At 34.6% G+C, this 24,112-nt stretch overlaps 1 protein-coding gene across 4 annotated transcripts in view; it reads left to right on the top strand.

Moving 5' to 3' along the window:
- The window catches only part of LOC133520489 (tyrosine kinase receptor Cad96Ca-like), a 105,560-nt gene that overhangs the window by 16,288 nt on the left and 65,160 nt on the right, over positions 1–24,112 (top strand). The window contains exon 1 of one of the 4 annotated variants that reach the window (XM_061854926.1): positions 13,909–14,165. The exons of the other annotated variants lie outside the window; for them this stretch is intronic. The gene's annotated coding sequence lies outside the window, so the exon portion shown is untranslated. Of the gene's footprint in view, positions 1–13,908; positions 14,166–24,112 lie in introns of those variants that run through there. 4 annotated transcript variants of the gene reach the window in all.

The following is a 24,112-nucleotide window of genomic DNA, read 5'->3' as shown; positions in this document are numbered from 1 at the left end:
GGAATAGGAAAATTACACATACATTAAGCAGACAGTACATACAGTACATTTACAATTTAAATAATAGTATTTTATGCCACAGTTGTATAAGAAGGGTCAAAAAAGGCGAGTGGCGTGAGTTACAATGTGAGCCGGAGCCGAAGGCATAGGCGAACATTGTAAAGGAATACGCCACGAGCATTTTTTGAACTACTTATACAACGTTGCATACAATATTTTTCCTACGAGTCAACAAAAATAAATCTTAACTTAGGTAAACAAAGCAAAAGTATAAAGCCAAGACGCGCGAGCATACCTTGTTACGCGCCCGGTCCGCCCCGGGCCGCGGCCGGCCGGTCAGCGACACCTCGTAACTCATGAGGCCCTGGTACTTGCTACTTGCTAAATTAAATTTTTGGACAGTTTTTTTTTCAATTTTGGCCACCGTAGCTTACGGAGACTAACAAGCAACGCTAAGCGGTCTTCGTAGTATATGGGTGTTGCTATATTACGGGTGTCACATGCGTGTTTCTGACTTATGAAGTAATTATTTTTACTATGCAACCAAATGAATATTTTGTAAGTTGGCAGCAATGCACTTAGTTTAAAACTGTATTCGTTTTGGTTTTGTTAGGTTGGTAGCCATTAATCGCAGTAACGTTATAGCAATTAAAAGCACAAGAGCTTTTATGAGGAATAGAAAATATAGACTTTTCTTGAAACCTTTTATGTATGTTCTTAAATATATTCGTGTTAATGAATGCATAAATGACAGATAACAGTAGAGGAGTAGGAAAACATAAATATAACAATACATACCTATACCTATATTAACATGTGTTGCGTCCCTTGGCGATAGTTCACCACTCTAATGTTTATTTGGGGCTGAAGACAAGTGAGAACAATATAGTTTTGAATACAATTTACTTATGCTAGTAACTATTAACTAAAATAGTTTGTAAGAAGCGATTGCGATTGAATTTAGACTGATAATATTTGATTGATTAAAACAAATTACAATCACATAAATAATCACACAATTATTTGTGCGAAATGTCCTAGTTAATTTATTATCAGTCTACTCGTAAGTAATTAAATGTTCAAGCAATACCTAATAAACGTTAATTACTTGCGTCTAGCCCTGGACAGCTACGTTTTTACCAAAAGTACTTAAATAATGATTAATTACATCACATTTTTATGGTGTGGTAAATTGCTCTGTGGCATTATAATGTTTGTGTTTTTTTAACCCAGTTATACGATATTCGCCACATAAAATACTGCGTTTCGACGCCTCCATGTAATGATATGAATGCCTCTATCGTTTAGTTTTTGTACCTATTCATTGAATTGTTAAGTAAAGAGGAATTTAATTAATTTAATTAATATTTAGCCTATATATATATTATGCTTATGATATTTTCGAACGAGTAGACGGATACATTCTCATATGGACTCCAGAAATATCATACTTTTCTCTCCTACTTTAAATGTCATCTTAAAGTTATGTGGCATTAGTCATAGGAGTTTTGTAATTATAATAAGTAGTAATTTTCAAAGCGTCATTTAAAAAAATTACTCCTACGCTATACGCGATGTTTTTTTAAGTCCATTAATATCAAGGTTGCATTCCTGAGCTTAAATTAAATAAGTTTCTCAAAGAAACCTTACAGTACCTAAGTAACTCAATTTTGGAGTTAATCAATGAATTATTTTTATCTGATAAAGCCCCTACAAACATGAATACTTGCCTCAGGGACTGATGTTTACATATTGATTACTGTTTAGTACGAGTTTATACATTTGTACAATTGTTTGGTGGATTGAAATATAATATTCGTGTTCCAACAACTCTATTAATTACTTTTTACCAAAAAAAAAAATATTAACTATGCCATTCAGTTTCCTTAAATGTACTTAGCTATAACCCGAAGTTTAAAAAAAAACACCGTGTATGCCAAAAATGCTTTCCATTATTTTGGAAAAGAGCAAGTACTAAAACTGCTGGATAATTATTATAATTTTTACATACATTATATATTAATTCATTGTTAAGGTACGTCGACATAAAGCATTTCATAACATTATATTATGTTTCTAGGATTGCTTAAAATTGTTTTAACAACCTTTACAAACACAATCATAGTTAAGTATTTCAATGTGTCGCTGCCGTAGCGAGCAAGAAAAAGGTTACAGCACCTTTACTTACATCGAGACTAGCCTCACAAGTCACAACAATTCAAAGTATAAGCTATACTTTCTCACTCAGAATTCACTCGTGTAAATTTGAATGTGGTTAAGGAATAAGGTTGTTAATGATTCAATTTCGAAGTGAAACATTTGTGTATGTCTATTATAAGAGTTTCTCAAACGTATAACCCGGGTGTTGCGAACATAGTTCTATCTAAGTACTATCAAATGCACGCGGCATCGAGTCTGCAGCTCGAGCTCACCGCTGTAAGCTTGTACGTGCTTTGCTCGGAAATCTTTTTGATGCTTACACAAATTACAAAACAGGCTTAAATTGTCTTCGTTACTGAATCAATATAATTTATTTAAGGCGGTGGTTTTTCTAGACATTCTTGTATTTAAATAGTTTATCTCCAAGTTTTAATATTCGATTCTGATATTGTAAGAATCTTTAAATCATTTTTTATTTCTCATTGAGCTGATAGTTACCATTTTATTTTAGAACAAATTGAATATTAAAAAAAAAAAACTTTATAAAAGGATTTTGGTATCAATTCAATATTTTTAAAATAGTAGATGTAGATGGCTGATCTGATAGGCAGGTAGTTAGATCAAAGGGTAAACAGCTATAGTTCATGTCATTCACGTCGACACGCAAATTTCTCAAATCTTACCTTTAATAATACAATAACAATACAAGTCAAGGCACGCGTCTTCGTGAATGACACGATCTACACAGGACTATAGCAACTTTGCTGAGAAACATAACAACCACATCGATTGCAGTTCACTAGAAATGTCCATTCGTCTGCTCGCCTCCTATATAAAAAAATACAGAGTAATAGGTAATTGATACATATAATAATGCAATATGCTACAGATTTTGTATTCATAGACACTATTAAACAATATTAATGACAATATGCTACCCAATGATACCAGAGGGCTTACCGCGAACCACGTTCGACGTGTTGCCTCCCTGTCACACTTACGTACCAATTTACAAGTGCGACAGAGAGGTAACACGTCGAACGTGGTTCGCGGTAGGCGCTCTGCACTACAATCGTGATACGACTGTATAAATAAATAATAAGTAGGTAAATATTATTACACAAATTGACTAAGTCCCACAGTAAGCTCCATAAGGCTTGTGTTGAGGGTACTTAGACAACGATATATATAATATATAAATACTTAAATACATAGAAAACACTCATGACTCAGGAACAAATATCCATGCTCATTACACGAATACGAGTAAATGCCCTCGAAATATTACACCACGAAATTATTTTTGTCATTACATAACATATTAATTGCTTGGTCACTGTTCTATTTCTGACATAGCGTGAGAGATCAAAGGTACAAATTCCTAGTACAGTAATTGTCGTAAATCTTATATATATACCTACATATTCTTTGCAGTTATTAACATAGCAGATGTTCGTTATTTAAAGCGAAAGTTACTCGAAAATAACACTGAATTTTGTAGCTAGCTATAGCTATAATTTTGCTTTCAATTAACATCAACTGCATGGTAAATGAAACTTCTAAACATACCCTTCGCTTTATCTCATTTACCTTGCCTATTGACCCAAATATTTGTTGTTAAATAAGAGGCCGGGGTCGCGTTTTATAAAGGCCTAATTAATGTAACTCGCTACATAATAAATAAATATTAACTTAAAGTTAATCTCAAGCGAAGCTAATTATTAACTAAAAAATATCCAGGCTAGCACGCTACCTTCACTAGTCAAGAGAGTAAAGTCAATCCTTGTAATGAAAGCTTTAAGTAGCATTAATTGACTCGTAGCCGAGATGGAGTTATGCTTATTATTTTCTACAAAATCTAGAAAGATGAAGTGCTATATTTGCTGGAGTCAACTATACTAGAATCAAGTTGCTTTGTACTTAAATATTTAAGTAGTGTAAGATGCAGCCGGATTTATGCTTGCGCAAACGCGACGCGGATCACGGATCTGAGTTTCATAACCCTCTCGCGTCTATCGCGTTACGTGCTGATCATATTGGTCACGGAGCACCGAGTCGAGCTATCGTTAGATCCAGTATTAACGGTTTGTTTTCAATTATTTATTTTAAAACTCAAAGACGAAACGACGAAAACGAGACTAGTGCTTGAAGTTCTTCAAATTATTTTAAGTCATGATGTATTATTATTTTTAATTTTTAGAAGGTCAACAGTTCCCAAGTTGTTACCATGCTGGGTCATAAAATGTTATAATAATATGAAAATAGGAGCGAAGTAAAACATCGCTATTGAAAGCGTCGGTGTAAAAATACGCGTCATGAAAGTTGATTCCTGCTTTATCTATATCAAAACTTATACTGGTTTGAAAGATCCTTGGACTTGCCGGTACTACGCGAGTGACTATAATAATGTCTGTCTTTTTATGTCTGCTACCTGTTGGATGTCGTTACGTTTGTCTAGTGTTGGTTCTCGGAGTCCGCGCTCCGAAAATGGGTCGTTGTTGTTCTAAAAAGTGTACAGAAAATGATACGTTTCTGCTCAAGATCAAGTACTTTTTAAGGAAGTTTTTTTACGATAAGCAATCAAAATTTTGGTTTTAAATGTTTTTTTTTTGTACAATTTGCATTCTGATAACTAACTCCCCATCCCATAAATGACGATATTGTTACCTATATTGTTAATTAAACGTACCCTAAAGAAAGACTACAAAAATTTATACCTAGCTTATTTACTGACCTAGACGTGTTTTTTAAATGCACATGTATTTTAATGTCTTCGTGTTTAAAATGAAAAGTAGAGTGTTTAACTAGGGTGAAAGGTACCATTTCATCCCTTGGTTAACAATCTGCTATTGTGATGCTGTGTTCCAAACTTTATTCAGACTAAAAATCATAATATCATAAGCCGATAAAATATTAATTGATTTTTTCTTACAATAACAGCTTTGCGTTTACCTACAGAATTATAGTTTTCACAAAAGTCGATTAAAACAAAAGGTTACCTTGTACCATGACTTTGTACTTTAGCTAGTTTTGTAAATTTAACTTTCATCATAAAGCTATGATAACTACTAAGTTAATATAACGAACTGTGCAGGTAATTTATTTATTGCGGCTTTCTTGTTTATTTCTACTTGCAAACTAGAAAAACTTTTACCATTCGTAAAATGCCTTAAGGCTATGTATTATTCTAACCGGTCCACGATAGCCTGTGGTCGACTCAGATGCCAGAGGCATTGTAACTCCGAAAAGCATAACAACCATGAAGGATTGAGTTTCACATTTATACTGGGTTAACCTGAAGAATGTACTCGCCTCGCTCAATATGCTATGAGAACGTAAAACGCGAGTAAAACGATTCGTGACTCGTGCTAATAATAACTGACTCATAAAGCTATACAATGATTAGGCCTAGCTATTCCTATAAGCAAAAAAATTGTTTTTTATTACTTTGACGATAGTTTGTTACTGTTAGTCAAGCAACTTACTGATTGTAATTTATCACGCACTATTTGTATACTCTAAGAAAGTAGATTTTTTTATTCATTTTATAAATGTACATATTAATATTTGTTAAAATGAGTTATTGAAAACAGCTTTATTTCGATGAAATGTGTATAATTTTCTGTCTGATTTTACTGTTAAAAAAATTGTTTATCCGATTTTTCTTGCAAAAAGCGCACAAAGTTAGTCACTGCCATTTTTAATACAAAAGCACGTTTCCCTTATTTTAACTCAGTTGCTTTTATATTTGTTATTACTAACGAGCATATTATTTTCGTGTAGGTAGAAAAAGGTCTGGGAATTGGCAAAGTTTTATATGTATGGTAGGTTTAAATATTTAGGGTTCTGTACCTCAAAAAATGGAACCCTTATAGGATCACTCGTGCGCCTGTCTGTCTGTCACAGCCTATTTGCTCCAGAAATACTGGACCAATTAAATTGACATTTGGTAGACATATTAATTTAAGTATGTGATCTAAAGATGTACCTACTTGTAACGTAAATAAACGAATGGGCAAAAAATATGGGCTACTTTTTTTATTTATTATTAACATAAAAAGATAAATCTTAAACAGATACGGAGTCCCACAAAACAGTTTACACGGTTTGGGGGTATATGAGAAACTAAAACCAATGGATAAAAGTCACCCATCTCCGTCAAGGTAATAGCCAATAGTCCGAGACTAAATATTGTTATTTATGGAACGGGGAGTTGATTATCAGAATGTAAATTGTACAACAAATCCATTAAAAACTAAAATTTTAATTGCTTGACGTAAACAATTAGAAAAAACGTACTTAGTAAGTACAGTGCTCTAGAGCAGAAATGTATCATTTTGTGCACACTTTTTAGAATAAAAACAACCCATTTATGAATCAAACTAAGAGAATTTTATCGTTTATCTCCACTTTCAAAATAACATTAAAGTCAAAGACTACTATCGCTTGGCATCGGTACAGAACTATCATTGCACGGGAGCCTCCTCACACTTGTCAGTTTGCCTGTGCGTCCACGTGCGACTGGTCACTGACTTTTGACTAACGGTAGCCACGCCATGTGACCACACAACCATCTCATTGCAAAACGTAGTCGCTATCGAATCTCTCATAGATACTTACCCACTTTTCCACCTTACGTCGTTCAAATAAAGTCCAAACGTGTATACATATTTCTGATGGCGGTACACCGATATGATTTTCTAGTCTGATGGGATAACACATCTCGATCACTGGCTCGTTGGAATCGTTTTGATACCTCGTGTTTAAGATAGATTGCGCTAGCGATGAGGAATGAGCTAGCATGAAGTACAGATCGCACATTATTTTATTTTAATAAATTATCTTAAAGTAGGAGGTTGTCTGTTGTCCCATTTAGCAACCTACAGATAAGGCAGCTATTTTATTGCACCAAATGATATTGCTGTGTGTGAGTATACCAAATGTAGTAAGTAGGAATCAGAAATATGTATGTTTCAACATCCAGGAAAAGGGTGCTCACTCAGATGTTGCCGATAACTTTTCCAATAAATGCATGGGTATTTGCAGAAATAATAACATTTCGGCGAAATGGGCTATCTGGATCAAAAGCCTTTATGTAATATGGTGTAAGAGAAACAAACTTTGTTTTGCACAAAGCAAGAGAAACCGTATGAGAAAACTCCTTCTACGTAAATATTTTTATTTTTTCATTGGTATTATTTTGAATATTAACATTTAATTTACTTTTTAAGGTTCCGTACTGTAAGGGTAAAACGGGACCCTATTACTAAGACTCCGTTGTCCGTCCGTCTATCCGTCTGTCGCCAGGCTGTACCAAATTTTCACAGATCATGTATTTTTGTTGCCGCTATAATAACAAATAGGTACTAAAAACTCCGACTCGCACTTGTCCAGCTTTAACATCTTTAAGTAACTCTAACTGTTTATTTTTCCCTACGAGTTTATCTTACCCAGACTAACTTTACCTAGTATCTCAGATCAAGTTCGACAGGCGCACCGATATTTCATGGAACACTGACAGTGACCAACAGACAGCCGGACAGACGGCGTCATCGGCGGCACATCAAAGCTCACCGGCGTTATTTACGAGCCCTTTCTCCTCGCTGCCAGAATCATTGCAATGACTTACCGATCACGGAAGAATCGATAGTTTAGATAAACCAGAATAACCCCGCGAGCGCTCCCTGCATGGCTTCCACGTGCTTGTCACTGATATATTCGCTAACTGGCATATAAGAACACGGGAAGTACACGGGAGTACCACAAGGTGGGATCCTTTCTCCTCTTTTATTCTCAATCTTTATTGACCAAATCACCTCCAAAATCCGCAGCTCTTACCATTTATATGCAGATGATTTGCAACTTTACGCCCATGCTTCTGTGGAAAACGTAAATTCTGCTGTTTCCCTCATCAATGACGATCTAGTTTACATAGCTGAATGGTCCAATAGCTTTGGCATCAGTGTCAATCCGGCAAAATGTCAGGCTATTATTCTGGGTATCCATCATCAACAAGTAAAGCTTGGTGCGGTTTCTGTCGCGCCGATTTTGTTTGATGGCACTGTTATTCCAGTTACTAAACAAGTGAAAGATCTCGGCCTTGTATTAGATTCTAGCCTTACCTGGAATGACCAAGTCTCTGAAATAAGTCGGAAAGTTTCAGGAACATTGCGTTATCTCTATAAATTTAAGAATTTTCTCCCAGTAGGTACTAAGAAATTACTTGTGCAGACTCTAATTTTGCCAGTTATTGACTATGCGGACGCGTGCACGACTAATATCTCTCAGGAGTACCTCAATAAGCTAGACCGTCTTATGAATAATGGCATACGTTTCATTTTCGGACTTCGCAAATACGACCATGTTTCTTTTTATCGCCGTCAGCTAAATTGGCTCTCCATCCGTCGTCGTAGGTCCCTTAGAATCCTGAGTATTTTATTCTCCATTTTGTTCGAGCCTTCCTCCCCTGGTTATCTTAAACGTAAATTCACTTTCATCACCCCCCGTCCAGGATGTGAACTCCGTTCCTCCCGTTCTCTCAAACTCTCGATTCCTTCACACCGTACTGGTTTTATGTCTAACTCTTTCGCCGTTGAGGCAATCCGTCTCTGGAATTCCCTCCCTCTCTTTATTCGACAAGCCCCAAGCAAACCCGTTTTCAAACGACTACTTCGCAAGCATCTTCTGTCAGAAGAACTTAAATAAGGTTCACCATCATGTATATGTACATAATTATATGTATTAGTCTATCTTTTATACATTATATAAGTAGTAGTATTTAACTATTTATATATTTTTGATATTATTTGACTTCACGTTTAATTTTTTCCTTATTATTTGTTATTATTTTTTCCTGCACCAACATACACAAATGTCTCTGTTTGACCCAATGGTTGACTGGTAGAGAATGCCTTTTGGCATTAAGTTCGCCATTTGTACATTTTTCTTTATGTGTGCAATAAAGTTTAAATAAATAAATAAAAATAAAATAAGTGCGAGCGAGACGCATAGAAAGTAAGTTTTTTTAATACTACGTTGGTGGCAAACAAGCTTACGGCCTGCCTGATGGTAAGCAGCCTCCGTAGCCTATGTACGCCTGCAACTCCAGAGGAGTTACATGCACGTTGCCGATCCTAATACTCCGCACCCTCGTCGAGCTCTGGCAACCTTACTGACCGGCAGGAACACAACACTATGAGTAGGGTCTATGCAGACATTAGCGAATATGTCGATTTGACACTGCTAAGGGCCGATTTAGACGGCACGCGAACTCGCATGCGATTTTAGTTACATTGCGGACTATTGAGATTACAACTAATTCGGCGACCGATCAAATACCGCAATGTAATGAAACTCGTGGCGAGGCTACAGGTGAGTAGAGATGCATAGAAAGTAAGTTATGCGCACGCTAGCGAATATGTCAGTGACAAGCTCGTGTATCGGATCTCCAGGTTCTTGTGGTAGAGTAAATTCCTTTTCTAATTTCATATTTGTCTAAATTTTTAGTCTACCAGAGAGAATAATCGCTTCTTTTAACGTACAACATGGTATAAAAGTAATATCTTATTTATAAGCGAAATTTTTGATTAAAGTTTGAACAAATTAGTGTCGCTCTAAAAGTTTATTCGCCCAACTAATAATAACTGGGTGGTTAGCCAACATGCCAACCATTAACGCTCCGTAGCGTAGCGTAATCATCTCTCTCTATCACTCTTCCACATTAGTTTGACAGTGAAAGTTGCGTTTCATTCGCTACGGAGCGTAAACGATTGGCATGTTGGGTATGCACCCTGGCTCTTTAACCTTATTTCAAGGCAGCAGTGGTATAGCCCATTTCATTTACCATGGCAGGATTCACAATTGAGATGGTCATTAGGCGTATCAAACAATATGAGTAGTGACAACAAAAGATACCCAGCTTTTGTTTGCGGCGTCGTGTCTTACATGTAACTGTCCAATCTTGATCCTCTTATGTTATAATTTGATCACACACTGGCAATACCTACTGGCATTGAAGAGCAGAGCAGAGCAATTGTTAAATAACAGCAACATTATGGTTCTTATTGTGCATTTTCAAATGGAATCTCGCCATGCTAAATTAAATGGGGTACAATTTTTCTACAAAAATAGACGATATTTTTCCGAGTCAATCATTAGGTAGTTTATTACACTGGTTTGTCTGAAAACTCGACTCCCCCGCTGTCTCGCTTCCAATGGCATCGTAAGACCATGGCCCCATCACAACGGTTCTTGAGTTACTATTATATTTACTCACTTTTCTTTTATGATTATACGTGCCATCTGGTTAAGTTAGCCAGCTAATTAGACGCCTAGGCCGATAAAAATCACCCAATGTTTAATAACTTGGCGTATTGAAAGTCAGCTTTTTAAAAATGACTGGTTCACTCCGCCAAGTGATTTAAATGTGACCTAAAAAACTTATAGAAATAAAATAAATATGTAATCAATAATTTTACAATAAAATACTAACCTAACAGAAAATCAAATTCATCAATGTCCAAATTAACTAAATGACTATAGAGCTACACGACGTTCATTCATCTGGTTAAACGTTGCGATCAATGACTTGGCTGGTTGTTCTTCAGCCAACTAATTACCTGGCTAATTTAACCAGTTGGCTGCGACGTGTGTAGTGATGTCACTATGTTTTGCTGATACGAGTTATCAGACACTTATGTCATTAGGCGGTTAGCACACTGGATGCGATTCGCACGTCGCTCCGATGTACGAGCGAGCTGGATGTCGCTATTATACGCGCATAGCGTTATCTCGCTCGAACGTCGGAGCGACGTGCGAATTGCATTCAGTGCGTTAACCGCCAGTATTTATAACATTACTTAGTAAATGCCCGTTAAGATGTACCTATAGGTAATTGTTATTTAGATGAGCATAAAAAAAGAGTTAGTAGGTACCTATAATCAATGAACATTCTTCAAAAATATTTGTAAACAAAAAATAAATATAATTATAAGGTAAAGTATAAATAAAGTACTACCTTCTATTTCTTTTACTCATTCCTGAAAAAAATGTTGTGGATTGGTAATGAATAGTACAAAAATATCTTATACTTTTAGCGTGCGAAGTAGTTAAATATTTTTACACCACACAACCTGGTAAAGGGCCTCTTGATTGGTCAAATCGAATGATAAAGTTGCATTTTATCCGCATGTGGGGCAAAGTAATCAGGTGCAAATGAGTTGTTTCCTTATGTTAGCTGGTAGAATTTACTTTTAAATGAATATTTTTTATTACTTTCATTTGGATTGAATTTAGTTTTAAATTTTTTGGTATTTCATAGTTACTATTTTCCTCGCGTAGGTGTGGTGGAATATTTTGTGTTTCACTTTAGGCAAAGTTTGTTTAACTCGTGCCTTGAGCGTAGCGAGGGCGCTACGCTCAAGATTTTATTTCTTGAACCACTCGCTACGCTCGTGGTTCCATTTCGGAATATTTCGCTTGCTCGGGTATCAATATTAGCACGAGCGGTTAAACAACTACTTTGCCCCCTTGTAAAACACACTACGTATTTACCTATCTGAATACCGTAAGGCCAAGTGAACGATAGCCTTTAATTTATTATTGTACTTATAGCTGAGATAGCGTATCTGTTATTACTAAAATACTATTTCAGCTCAGCGACGTTCATTTCAACTTTAAGTACCTACCTATTCTTAAACTTTACCAAGTTACATTCAAAAGGTTTTTTAATAAGGTAAAACATTTTTTTCTTGAACGTATAAGTAGTAGTAGGTACAAAACTATAATATTTTATTTAATAAAAGGTCTATGCTTGAAATTCACATTCAAACTTAATTCGTGGGCACCACAGTTGATGGATTAGCTAATCTTCAGCTGTCATTCTAACCTTAGGAGTCCGCAGCAAGCTCTCCATACAAACGCAGTTACTCTCTTTTTAATACGTCTAGCTAGATTGCTTTGGAACTTTTTACTTACAATAGGATAACGTATATCTATGCCTGTAATTAGTTTATATACCTTCAGATACCATAGTTTAAAAAATACAGCGAATTTAAGTTTCATACTTACAAACCTTGTTTTTGCTTTATTTCGTTTGTTTTATAAGCTGGAACTATTTGTATACTAATTACAGGCACAGATATACCTCATGTCATTATTATGTACAAAGTTTCATTACAATGGAACACGTAGTTTTAAAATGAGAACGATACTCTGTTTGTATGAGAAGGATGAATACCTATTCAATATCATAATTATGAGTAGTCAAGATTAACGAAGCCTGTTGCGGCGTACATCATTTGTTAGTAGGTTGATTTGTTTTTGTCCAATTGACGAAGCCTGCGCTGCTAATCACGAACTATTGGATTGTCAAGTTTTTTCTACTATATTGTTTATTCATACCATACCTTATTGTCTTAATAATAAACAAGTATGATTTTTTGATCACTATGATAATAACAATATGTCCAAGCTACATACAATAATCGTCCTTTAAGTTTTTTGCGTTGTTTTGACTACATATCGTCGAGGAACAAATTGAAGTCGTATATAATTTAGTCTTAGTGATAGTTACCCTATATATGCTGGTTGCTGTGTTGACAACGTGATTGTTTTTACGTTGTACGTCTCGCAAAAGCTTTGTAAGTGTCCAACGTCAATCAAAAATGGTAAAAGCCAAATTTTCACCCCTTTGTTATTTAAAAGCGCAAAGCGCTTTCCAAAAAGGACGGGTATTGCTTACTTTCCGTAAGTACCTTACTTTACGAACGCGAGGGAAATTATTTTTCACTTTATGAATTCTGCAGGGCATCGCTTGTTGCCTGGGCTCAGATTAAATCAGCCTAGATTAAGGGCGAAACCTACACATTTTCTCACTTATAAAGTTTTCAGAAAAGATTAAGAAGACAAAATAAGCTTTAAGTGAAAATAAAATTACAGAAATTCCTAATGGTATCTAAGTCACCACTAATGTGATTGAAATAGGAGGATTGTGTTAATTCTAAAACCGTTTTCAATGCCTAATTTTTGATTTTAATTCAAAAAGACTATGCAAATAACTAAAATACATTATGTAATTATAATGTTACAAGTCTTATTTTAGTTATTTTCTTATATAATCTACACCTGTAACTACAAACTTTTAATTGAGTTTCTACATAATATTCAGACTCTTTTTCATTATGAGGAATATTTTCTTGGTTACCTACTTAAATAATGAGTGTTTTAAAGTTGAGTATGTACTTGGTAGGTTAGTTAATTAGTAGGGGTCGGAGTGGATAGTTAGTAGATAGAAAATGGTCAACCAATGAGTTTATATTAATTTTAATATTATTCTACGTAACGTAAAAATGTGTATTGCGTAAGTTAAGAATATTATAGATGAACAAAAATTAAAAACTATAAAAGCAAAATCATTCCGGAAAATTGTGTAAGTACTACTTACATTTAGCTATACAGATTCTATTTAGCTGAAGATCATTGGCCGTGAACACTCAAACAATTTTGTGTTTTCCCCAGCATTGCTTAGCAAATTGGCAGACCAAAACATCTCATTGACAAGGCGTTAGCAGCCTTGTTATTAACCGAATAAGGTGTAAAACCGGTTTGATGACGTCAGGTAGTGGGGTCCGTGGTCATGACTTGCGTGCGACCAGTCATCCGAGAGATCCGGCGCGAGCGCACCGCTGTCGGCGCCATCTTTATATTTATCAAACTTTCCGATTGGATATCAAATATTGCGCAACTTTGCGGAATTTTGAACAGTTTAAAAACGTTATATGTTAATTTACGGAATAACCTGATTTTAAACGACAAATGTGTGCGTTTAAATTTTTGTTGTGATCTGTGTAGACTGTTTATAAAATACATTTCTAATGATAAACGTAATCTAGACAGGATTAGTATCATTAATAAACTTTCTATTTTGTAAAACGAATCAATTGGATGTGAATTGAATGACGCTGAACGACAGTTTTCTACATACACTTTCTCCAATACATGATTGGGTAATTGCATTTACTTACTTATTATCTATTATCATTTTTTTTTGTCACGTACAGTCGTGGCCAACAAGATAGTTTTTTTTTTCATTCAGGGTAAACTGTATTAATATCAGATCAGCCCCCTCCAATTATGAATCAATTCAACCTTTTTCCATGGTAACAGTGTTGATTTCCCTAAAATAAATTATAATACCTATTGATTTGATACATGCACAATTGCACATGCTTTACACATGTAATACTTTGTTCAGTTCCTATTAAAATGGGTAATGTCTATTGAAAACACGATGTTTGTATTTTAAAACCGTGTGCAAATACATAGACACATTAGTTAGTGATTACTTCAATTTCGTACTCACAACTATGGAATTCGGATTTATAACTATCAAAAATAAAAAATTACAGACTTATTGGCTTAAGACTTATTTACTAATGAATTACTCTACATATAGGTTTTTATTTACAGGTATTTAATTTGCTAAAAATTCTAATCGCTTTTGAATGGAACTCACAATAGTCACAAAAATAATCGTTCTTCAAGCTAAATCAAGGTAAAATTAAAACGGGTCACTTAGTAATAAAAACTCTATTGCTCTTGTACGCGCCTTTTCTATTTACTTTATTAGCTTTAGATCTTGGCCACTACCCAACGTTGTACTTGGATTTTACGTAATTCGTAAAAATGTTATAAAAAAACACTTAGCTTAGATAAGCAAAAAAAATTAAAAAAACTTTCAAGAAAACTCTAAAGGTGTCGTTCAGATATCAACTGCAGCTACATTACTGAGATAAAAAACCGGACAAGTACGAGTCGGACTCGCCCACCGAGGGTTCCGTACTTTTTAGTATTTGTTATTATAGCGGCAACAGAAATACATCATCTGTGAAAATTTCAATTGTCTAGCTATCACGGTTCATGAGATACAGCCTGGTGACAGACGGACGGACGGACGGACAGCGGAGTCTTAGTAATAGGGTCCCGTTTTACCCTTTGGGTACGGAACCCTAATAAAAATGAGTGACGGAATGAACGTCATAATCGCGGCAGTGATGCGGATGTCACTAATTTTATCTAGGAAATTTTCAGATACTGCGACGGCAATAACGACACGGTAAGTAACAGTAATTTAGCAGCGGTTGACATCCGAATGTTACCTTTATTTAACTCAAACACAAAAGGTTCTTTTTTTACTATTTACTGTTGCCTTTTGAAAGAATAAAAATATTTTTATTACATATTTTCCATCTGAAATTTAAATACGAGTATTTTGGTATGATTACATGATGCGGTGGGGTGGAATAACGGCTTTAAATTCACAATTTTGGTGAATATTTGCAAACTTCTCCAAGTGCAAACATAATTACAATTTTTTGTTTAAATTAAAAACGCTAATACAATTATTTTTCCAAAATTATATGCTTATTGTGTATATTTTATTCTATTAAATGACTTAAAAGTACCATTTCTACTTCTTCTGACTTCTTTATTTTGCCAAATTTATTATGCCAGAGTAAAAATCTAACAAAATGAAAGGCTTCATTATAGAGGCCGGGACAGAGCAATTCGTGGATGAGCTTCGATTTTGTTAGACGAAGCGAAGCAGAGACCGAAAAAGAACACGAATCCACGAATTGATATTCCTGCCGTAGCATTTATAGTGCTTTTCTCCAAACATGCGAGGAAATAAGAAAAAATAATCATTATATAAGCATCAAGCATCAGCATCACTCAAATCTAGCCTTCACAAAAAACACTTTAGAAACAATTTCCCTCTTAAAGAGGGAAATATACCACGTACTCCTCCATACAAAAAGAGAAAACTTTTCCCACGTCTAAATATATTCCATTCTCCATGATTTCTTAGTTATGTTATTGTCACAATGAAATTTAGGTTTATAGATTTTGCTTTTATTCAAAAAATTTAATGCGCACATTTTTTTTTCGTTATTTTAAGGGACATCTATAAACGTAGAATATATTATGCTGAAGCGATCGACATCAAAATCAAAGCGATTTGTTGAGATTTAGTTTTCTCCCGAAATGGAATTTCATAGTAAGTATTTATTTCGTTAGGATCGCAAAGCTATTGTTCCCTCATAATATTTTTAAAAGTAAAAGGCACAATTTATTCTGCCATTCAGTAGGTAGCATTCAATATTCGTTCATTCAACATATACTCTGGCACAGCGACCTTGTCAGTAGATAAAGGCGGCAAATTTAAAAATAATACCTAGGCTCGAAGACTTCCCATAGAAAATTTGAATTTCGCGCCTTATTCTACTGCCAAGTTGGGTGTGTTTCCGCATAATCGTGCAATAAAAAATATAATAGTTACATTGTCTTTGATTTTATTAGGCAGTATTTATACGATCATACACGATGGTCTTGTAAGAACGAGACTAATAATAGCTTGAAATGATAGCTCACTGGGTACTGTAGACGTGGCTCGCGGCTATATGAATTAGCTGTTTGCATTTTACTTAGTAAATCAATTTTTTAAAGATAAAAACTAATACAGTAATGAACTTGCTGTCTGCTAAGACCGACAATAATGGTAAAAAATAATAATTTGAGTATGTCCATTAAAGAAGAACTTCCCGTTCTATTTTTGCTACAATAAGGTGAACATTTCCAAGGATATTGGAGAGAATAAATATAGAAGGCAGATATGATAAATTATGTCTGTTTGTTGCTTTGTTTCACAAGTAATCATTATAGTTATGTACCTACATATGTATATGACACAGAAACAATATATATATAATCGTTTCTTTCATCTTACTGAGATGACTTTCATATACTGAGATGTAACAGAATAAAGAACAACAAAATACGAATTCTAAGGATTGATGATGATATTGTGGAAAAAATATTAGATATATTGTAGGCATTTCGTGCAACACAGTGATAATCGACAGATAGTGTAAAAAGTTAGCAATTACTTTGTGCGAGTATTTGACATAAATATTGTATTTGGATAACTTTATATTTGGATGAAGTTTGTTTAAACTGAAATTTGAATAATCTACAGAGGTTTTGCCTAAAGAAAATAATCCTTTCCCATCGGATTTTCTCGGAATCGTTCGTATTTGTCATGTTACTTCAATCAACCTCAGTACATTTTTGTATCGAGGCTGATTGAGATAGCAAGACACGTTCGTGCGTTTCCGTGAAAATACGATGGGAAAGGGTTATTCACCCCCCTTATTCATAAACGTCTACTAAAGTTAATAAGCCGCTACAAATCGTTTGTCCCTTTCCGACGTATTGGTATGATGGAAAGGGACAAACGAGTATTAGCGGCTTGTTAACTTTAGTAGACGTTTATGAATAAGGGGGTATGTATATGTGTACAATGTTTAATTGTATAATACTTTTTACTACTGCGTGATTAGTGAGTATTATTAATAATAATTGCATACCTAGGTTACTAATTTATAAATACTAAATAAACGAAGCTGGGATTATTTACAGACTTCATGAAATAAACAATAACTTGCAAATCGATATCGATAACAACTCATCGATATCGACGTCAATGTCATTATCGACTTTAATATAGGAAACACGGATATCTGTACCCTAGTGTAAATTTATTCGATAGCGAGACGTGACGTACACGTTTGCGTTCAGTCTCATTTTGTATGGGATTTTGAGTTTACAAAACGTCCCGCTTGGCGCGCTGTTTCTAAATCCTATACAAAAAGAGACTTAACGCAAACGCGTACGTCACGTCACGCTATCAAATAAATATACACTAGGGGTCCTGGTCCTAAATAAAAGCCTTTTGTTTTTTTATTATTATTATCTTTTTCTTGTTATACCAGCAATTTGCATCGGCTTATGGGAGCTTGACATCCGTTTGGCAACTAAGAACTGGCGTAGGTACTACTTTTTATAAAAGCAAATGTCATCTGAATCTGACCTTCCAACCCATAGGGGAAACTAGGCCTTACTGGAAGTATGTTTATCTTTACCGAAAAGCGACTGGAAAATATCAAATGATATTATAAAGTTCCGAAAATCTACGGGTCGGGGTTCAATTCAAACCCGCGACCACCGGATTGGAAAATTGCACGGAAGCGGCAAGGGCCAGGATACCCACGCTTCTGAACAACTGACGTCAATGTAATCTTTTATTATAAAAACATAACCTTGAAACATTATTTTTAATATAAACAATAGAATATAAAAATTGATGGCAAATGGCATTCTCTAATTAGATCAATCATAACGCATAATAGACTAATAATATATGGCGTATAAAGGAAATAGATACAACAACGTATGGAGATTATTGACACGACTATATTACGTACGTAGTCAAATAGTTAAGATGTAGATGTAGAAAATAGTTGTGTATCGGTAATCCACGAGTGATCGCGAGAGAAAGCCGCGCCGTGGCCGTGGGCACGCGGCACGCTTTACCGCGCGTGGTCAAGTGGACCATTGTAGCTGTGAATTATCGCTCGAAAGTTAAACTTAGGCTGTTATTTTTGTTAAAAAAGCCGAAGAGTGTCCGATGAGTTACATAAAAGTTTCCGACAAACGTGATCAGCTAGTTGTAGTCGAGAAGAGCCAATGCTTTTATGCGTTAGGCCCGTTGGTCCATCCAAGAAACACTTTATTACCAATGATTTTTTATTATCGCACCGAGTATTTTCTTTCAGCTTAAACAATTTTAATGAAAATCCTATTTTAACTTTTAACTTTTTTAAGTAGAAATACTACTATAAAAATTATAAACTTTTCAGTTTATAATTTTTATAGTAGTATTTCTAGTAGTATTTGCAGAGGACGCTGGTTCGATTCCAACCCTGGGCACTCCAGTGCACTCCACCACTCCAGGGCACTCCAGTGCCCAGGGTTGAAATGAACCAGCGTCCTCTGCAATCGCGGCAGATCCCTCCAACCACTCAACCACCCGGGTCACAGCTTCAAAGTAAGACTAAGCCTCTAAGTACGAGTTTAGTACTCGTACTTAGAAGCTTAGTCTTACTTTGAAGCCTGTAAGTACTAAGCTTGTACTTATAGAAAAACTATGACTTTTGAAGCATAAATATTTTTGATGGATGAATCTCCTTCTAAAAATAGAATACTACACTAACATGTTTCAAAGAAATTTTCGTTTTAATTGTTGTCCTTTGTCGAGCATAAAATAATTCGTTGTTTGTTTCCTTGTAGACAAAAAGTAGTAATATTTTTCGGTAACAACGTTCAAAAAATATTTCTGCGCTGTCAGGTTTCACGATCAAAGTAAATATTTTTAATAAATTGGTAGAGTTCTTGGAATTTATATGTACTATATGTCATGTTATTTAACAAAATTAATCAGAGTAGCTCTGAGGAATTTCATCAGATTTGAAATCATCAAACTTGTATTATCAGTTTACTAATGGGACTTTATTACTTCGTTTCTGTTAACAAAGGTCATACTACATTTAGTTATTTTTTTAAATCAGAATACTTTAGATATCTAATGTATGCCTGTGTACTTACACGATTTGATAAATTTGTCCCTACGGAGAAATTAATCTGATTAAACTTTTCAGTCTAGTTACGAGGTCAAGTGGAGTATCTTTTGAAAGAACTTAAGTTGTAGTTGTACATTATTTTATGAAGTGCATAATTTATAAAGAAAATAGTAAAAAAAGCATTCTACCTTTATTTCCGAAGTTTACCAAGGAAAAGTTATGAAAAGTTTACATAGCATTAACATTACGATAAATATCATAGAAAAAAATATAATCAGACGTCTATCTTGATATATTTTGTAAATTAATAACAAACTTTCTTTGAGGAACCATCGACGCTATTGCTGTCGTAAGGCAACTCCAAGAGAAGAGCCTGGACAACAACGGCCTCTCTACATGAGCTTTGTGGATTTATATAAAGCATTTGATACAGTTCCACGTGACGCCCTTTGGCTTGTTCTTCAAAAATCTGGCTATCCAAAGAAGTTCGTCAACCAGATTCGCCAATTTCACGTTGAGTGAAAGCACAGGTTCAACAAGATAGCGAACTTTCTGATTTGATCCAGATTTAGAGCAGAGTAAAATAAGGATGTGTTCTGGCACCCACACTCTCTGCCATTTACTTTTTAGCAGTCATGAGAGATGTACTCAATTGTTGCCTTAAACAAACTCAAGTTAACGTAAGGACTGGGAGAAGTGTGTGAAGATTCAGAGCCAAGTCCAAAGTGCAAAGACGAGTCTCTATAATGGAAATTCTCTACGCTGACGATATATGCCTTGTGTCCGACAGCATGGCGGCTCTTCGAAGCTACGTTGAAGCTTTAAGTTTCTCTTGTCAACTGTTCGGTCTCGTCATAGGTGCTTCCAAGGTGGAAATCCTCAAGCAACTACCAAGAGGTAGCAAAGCTGATCCAGCGACGCTTTATCTAGATGGGAAACCATCGCATCATTAACGCCGCTGCCAATTTCGGATGATTTGCTGACCGGGTTTGGAAGTTCCACGATCTAAAGCTAGAATCTACAAGGCCCCTTATCGTCCCGGTTCTTTTTTATGGCTCAGAGACATGGTGTCTTTACAAATCCGATATGAAAAAGCTGGACACTCTTGCCGAAAACCGTATTCTACTCTGAATTGGTGGAAGGCAAGCGAAAGCACGGCGGTCCGCATCAGCGTTAAAAGGACGTGCTCAAACGACACCTGAACGCTTGCAACATCGACCCTGAGCGCAGGCAAAATCCATCTGGGGTCGCCGTCATATAAATCGATTAGGAGGACTATATATTAAATATGTTACCGTAAAAATACGTTCCGAACCGCCTTGGTGAAAACTAGTTTTGCAAAGTGCCTCGGTAAAAACAATAATTATTCAAAATATTATTTCAGTGAATACTAACTTTAGGAAGACAGTCATACTAGATAAAACTTATTTTTAAGTCACAATTATAAAATAAAACCTTATCCTCGCTTCGATCGACGTCGCACTGATAGGGGAAAACTAAATTTAACTAATGAAAACCTTTTTACTTCGTAAAAACTTGTTTTAACATAAGTATATTTTGTTTTTGAACAATTAGACAAAAGTGTCAAAATTAGTTTTCACCACGACACTGTGAAAATTAGTTTTGACAAAAAAAATCCACTTAAAACAGTTTTAACAAACGTTAAATAGGGAAACGTGTTTTGACTCAAAACGGAATTTAAACTAGCATAACAACATAAATTATTCCAATCAAAAATTGTTAACGAACCAACTCTAGGTATTTTATTTAGTAAGTACGTCATTTTTTCTAGGTGTCGACGGAAATCTATTTTACTGGGACATCAAATATCAACGTTCCCTTCATCCATGTGTTAACTCTCTTTAGACATATTTTCCATGTTTGGAATAAAATGCCCAAATATTTCAAATATTAATAAAATATTGTATTGCATATGAGTTATTCTTATATATATGGGTTGTTTTTTTATGTCTGACCATAGACATAACAAAATCAACCTGTATAAGAATAACACCTTATAGTTAAAAAAAGTAACGATAAATGTATCATTATCGTTAAATTACAATTAACTACATGTGGATGAGTCGTTAACAACAACGATACTTCTAATGGTAAAATTACGTCGATCATTATGTATTTAAATTACTGACTGGTACTTGCTGCCTACTTATCACAAAGTATAACTTTTAGTACTAATTTATATGTTAACTCTTTACCACTTTCAATTTGGGCTCCAAATAACTACTAAATAAATAGAAAATCTTGTGATCTCAGATTAGCGTGACCAATAAATAGTATTCTTGTTAAATTATTAATTTATCAAGAGTTCGCTTGGCAGCGTAATCACTAGAATTGGTGCAGGCACCAGTTTTTACAAAAGCGACTGTAATCTGACTTATCAGACCTTCCCAACCAGGATGAGAAAATTGGACTTATGGGTTTGGTCCATCTTCCCTATGTACATACATACACAGGCCTTCACTGAAGCTAATAAACTATAGGTATCTAGCTTGTAAGTATTTAGCGGGATAGCAATGCAAAATTATTCTAATGATTGTTGTTGATTGTTGTGTACATTATTTGGTATCGCAACAAGAGTGGTTTTAATTCTGTTTTGCTACACAAACTCAAAAGTCAAATATTATTGTTATAATGTGTTTGATCCACTCTCATTTTCTCAAAGGTTAGCTAGAAGAGATCCCTTTTAGGGATAAGTTCGCCTTTGTACATAACATTTTTTTTTGTTTTGTTTTGTCTGTTTTATGTTAACCTGTTTATGTGCAATAAAGTGACAAACATACATACAATGTCAAACAATGAGACAGTAAAATATTTAAATTTGTTTATTTCATTTTGTAATCGAAAAAATAAAATATAATAAAATAAAATAAGTATTTTTTTTTGAATTTTATCAAATTTAGATACTAATTTACAAAAGTAAACTAGTAGTAAGCTAACTACTAGGTACATTTTAGTGGCTATAAATATTTCTTGGTGATACTTAAGAGGAAAGAGGTCAATGTCAAGTGACGTGACGTGGTCGCTTCTCCATACAAAATTTTTCCCCATTTTCCTCCCTAGATATTGACATTATAGAAAGTATTTTAACGCAATTTGTTGTATATAAACTACTGTACAGCACTTTTCTTTGAGTTTTTTTATGATAGTTTTAAGAGCTAGGAGCGTTTAAAAATTCTATGGAATTTGTTTTATGCTAATCATTACGAGCTTTTATATAATGGGGTCCTGGTGGATAAGCCGGATCGACCGCGATCGGAAGTTGATTCCTAGCGGATAAAAGGTCTATCCCGAAACTTGGAAGGTTGATAACATACCCTATTTCAAAATTGACCTGATCATATTAGACTTTTAAGTTACTAATAATGTTAGATTACTTTTTCGATATTCTTTTAATCCTGAAGGTTTATTAGGTATAAGAATTAATAATACATAATTATATTTGCTTGCTTACTTTTGTACATTGCACACAGAATATATGTGAGAATTAATTGATTCCCAATTAGGTTAAGCATATTAATCGCTTTTTAATTGTTCATATAAGTAACTAATAATTTAAAAAGCCTAATTTTGACTTACGGTTACGTTACCTATATTGAAGTAACTAACGTAGATATAAATCAAAGTAACAATTCTATGGATATTTTTTTTAAAGAAAGAATAAATAATAATATTTAATTTTGACAATGTAGGTATGAAGACTAATTTAGTTGATTTCTTCGAAACAAATAATTCGCTAAACATGCATGGGCGTCAAATTGGTAGCTCTCACGAGCCTTGATCAGTAACCTACTGTATAATAAATAAATAAAAATATCAAATCAAATAACTCCTGTCTGCTGGAAATATTTAATGATTGATAGATATTATAGATGTTACTTATACTTGTTAAACATCCTCTTATACGTATACTTGTGTTATAATTGTCAAACTCATGCGAAATTTTCCTAATAATTAATCTCATAGTATGCCTGAAAATAATATGTACTTACACAAAAAGTTTTTTTAAACATCTTAATTTTTAATAATGTAAAATAATATGCGATTAAGTTAAACAGTACCTGGGCGACCGAGCTTTGAACATATAAAACAAAAAGTTAGTCACCGGGCGAGATTCGAACCCGTAACACTCGTTTAGCAGTCCGCGTTTTAACCCGCTGGACCAGACGGACAGTGGCCGGCAACACGAAATTAGCGACCATATTCTGCGTCGAAAGAAATCGCATGAAAACTCGAAAACACGCGTTTTCCCAAACATAAGACTAATCTAGATCGATTGTTTACCCCCAAAAACCCCCATATACCAAATTTCAGCAAAATTGTTAGAGCCGTTTCCGAGATCCCGGAAATATATATATATATATATATATATATACAAGAATTACTCGTTTAAAGGTATAAGATTTAGAACCTGTAAGCATTTGAGCGCCACAGATTTCTGTACCAGGCTGACAGCT

Source organism: Cydia pomonella, chromosome 8, assembly GCF_033807575.1.
Source record: "Cydia pomonella isolate Wapato2018A chromosome 8, ilCydPomo1, whole genome shotgun sequence".
NCBI lineage: Eukaryota > Metazoa > Arthropoda > Insecta > Lepidoptera > Tortricidae > Cydia > Cydia pomonella.
This window is presented reverse-complemented; position numbering and strand designations above follow the sequence as displayed.